The sequence below is a fragment of the Xenopus laevis genome, chromosome 8L (assembly GCF_017654675.1).
Source record: "Xenopus laevis strain J_2021 chromosome 8L, Xenopus_laevis_v10.1, whole genome shotgun sequence".
NCBI classification, from domain to species: Eukaryota; Metazoa; Chordata; class Amphibia; order Anura; family Pipidae; genus Xenopus; species Xenopus laevis.
This window is the reverse complement of record NC_054385.1, coordinates 114566788-114569834: the sequence shown is the minus strand read 5'-3', so window position 1 is coordinate 114569834 and position 3047 is coordinate 114566788. Positions and strand designations below refer to the sequence as shown.

The 3047-nt window shown below is 34.5% G+C and overlaps 1 pseudogene; it reads right to left on the bottom strand.

Moving 5' to 3' along the window:
* Nucleotides 1–1028: 1028 nt before the first annotated feature.
* Nucleotides 1029–1923, bottom strand: LOC108699318 (annotated as a pseudogene).
* Nucleotides 1924–3047: the final 1124 nt, after the last annotated feature.

Below are 3047 nucleotides of genomic sequence, written 5' to 3'. Positions count from 1 at the left end.
AGCACAGGCTAGAGTTTACATCATCAATTTTTGCCAACTGTATTGGGTTTAGATACCATCTCAACAAAATTTTCCTGCTAATTTCAATATGATTAATACACTTCGTAGCTCTACCTGTCCACTTCAATGCAGCTTCCCATTGTTCAGGTGAATATTCCCTATTCAAGTCTTTTTACCATTTCAAAAAAGAGCTTCCTTTGGTATTAGTTTGTGTCGCAGTCAGTAATTTGTAACATAAAGATATTCCTCGAAATTTCCCACTTTCCGCATTTAAATAAGCCTGAAAGGTACTTCTTGCTAAACCATTTGATACATGGGGTATAAACAGGTCTAAAACAGATGAAATTGTAAATTACCGCAATGCACAGAAATCATATCAGTGGTTCCCAAAATGTTAGGCTAGCCCTCTTTGGGGGGGCTAACCTGAAAGCAGGGGTCAAAAGGATTAATTCAATTATAGATACTCCAGGAAGCCCATCTCAATTAAAGCAAGATTATACTTAGAACATAATTTCTATGTAGAGCTGAAAAAGACTAAAAAACATTGCCATTTGGGGTACTACCCCCCTACAGTATATGCACATTTGAGAGCAAAAATTCATTGACTAATTTCACATAAGAAATCTGTAACTTTATACAGTATTTATACTGGTTTTTGCAGTGGACATACAGTAAGAAAACAATGTCTTCTACCCTACTGGCAATTCACATAGACAATTTTACAACTATAACTACTACTGATACATCAAATTTATAACCATTTAAAATAAAAAAAAAATAATAACATTTGAAAAATACTCTACTTCAACAAAGTAGTTGGTTTTCAACACAATTTTCATTATATGCATTATTATTTAAAAAAAATATATGATTTGCAGCTTTTTATAATTTGATTAAATTTTTGGTCCAAAAAAGTCGATTGTACTACCACCAGTCACAGTAGAAAAGCTTCCTACATTGTTTTACAGATAGGATCTGTGTATTTAAATAATGTGACATTATATTCCAAGTCTGCAGATGTATCCAGACTACTCAAAATTATCTGAGGTTGACGTGATGGATCCACAGAAATGTAGTCTTGCTCTTAGGCGCATCTCTAGCTTCTTACTAGTCCTTATTAGAATTAAAGGCCTGGGAGCACGAGTAAGGGACAATACGATGGCAATGACACATTGCCAAATATAGAGGTCTTTAAAAGAAGCACAGAGGAGCAATGTAAAATAGTACAGAGCATTAGCTGCAAAAAGAGAAGCCACTGTTTCAGTTCCACGAACATGGACATCACAACTGGTGTAACTAAAGTACTGCATGTTGGTTTTCATTCTCTTGATGTGTCTGTAGAGTGATATTATAATGGATAAAGATGAACTAAACAAAAGCAAAAAAGCCACAAAGGAGACTACCATGATAACCCTGAGTGATTTTTCATCGGACACCAGGAGAAACATATTTTGATTGACGGCACAATTTGTTGAATTTGATAAATATTCAGTGACATCCCAGGCAACGGGAAAAGATGCAAAAACTGAACCAATGGTTGACATGATATGAATCCATGGAAACATTTTGTGGAAGTTCTTCTGTAGATACATGTAGAATCCTTGGTTGAAAAGCAAAAGTACAAGGACAGCCAGGTACAATACCAGAGAATGCAGAAAGATACTGTTGAAAGCACAAAAGAAATGTACCTTTTAACATCAATCGTGATATATCCCATATCCAAACAGAACAAAAAATGATGATAATTCTATGAACAAAACTGAAGAAACTGATGCAAAAAATTAGCTGGTCATTAAGCTGAAATTTTACATTTTTGGCCAAGTCCTGTAGATTCACAAACATAACAAACAGGTGTCTTGGGACTGATGCCACAACAGAAATTAAGTCAATAGACAATGTAACAATATCCATAATGGTCAGCATTTTGCTTTGCTAAAAATAATTTGTGTAGTTGCAAAAGTTACAGTAGTCCCATCATCCATCAGATTTGTTAGAGTCTCATCATCAAACAAATGAGTCTAAAGAGATTCAGGGCACATTCACATGGGATTTGAAAAGCATTTACATTTTATTTGTATGACATGCCATAAAATATTCCATCACATCAGCCATTTGCAAATATTTTATTTGGTTTTCATTTATAATCATCTTTACAGACAGAGCATAGAAACTGTTTATTTTGGCTTTGCATTTTCTAAACAAAGACCTTGGGGTATATTGATGAAAATGTGAAGTTAAAGAAAATAAATTAATGGAGTGGTGGAAATTTACTCTAGTGGACTGTGGTGATCTCTAACTTCCCTCTTTGATCAATATAAACCCTTGATTACAAAGTTTGTACATAAAGTATAGATGAAGATGCCTAGATGCAGACAATATTATTTAAAAAAAAAAAAAAAAAAAACAGTGGACTAATATGTCAACTAAACAGTTTTCAGCCAGCTACAAATGTATAAGTGACTTGAATAATTCTCAGTTGCTGGTGACCACTATGGATGGGCATCCCTAATGTCAAAGATGCGTAGTTGCATTACTTAACAGTTTCTTTAGATCACAAAGTGCCCCAAAGATGTTGTGCAAATTCCCACAAGTCATTGTGATCAACAATATGTTTACCCATGAGTACACAACAAATGGGGAAGGGTGATTATGAGTTGTACAATGCTGGTGCTGAACTATAACTCTCGAACCATCACTGGGTTACTTGAGTAATTTTAGTTCACCATAAACCTTTGACATATCCCCTTATGACCAGTTAAACATTATAAACAATACTGCACTATTTTGTGAACTATGCACTTCCCCCTTGATTTTGTCTTTATATTTGGATACAATTCTTTGAGGTTCAGGTGAAGATCTGACTTATTAAAGAGGCTACATTATTTTATATTATAACCTAGAGGTGTCTGGCTTCTATCAGCCTTTACATGTTTACCCATGTGTGAGATTTACACATAGGTTTACAGTAAGAAGTACATCTACCAACAACTAGAAGCAAGGGCTAGTAATTATACAACACTCCCTTGATCTGTTAGCCCCATACATTG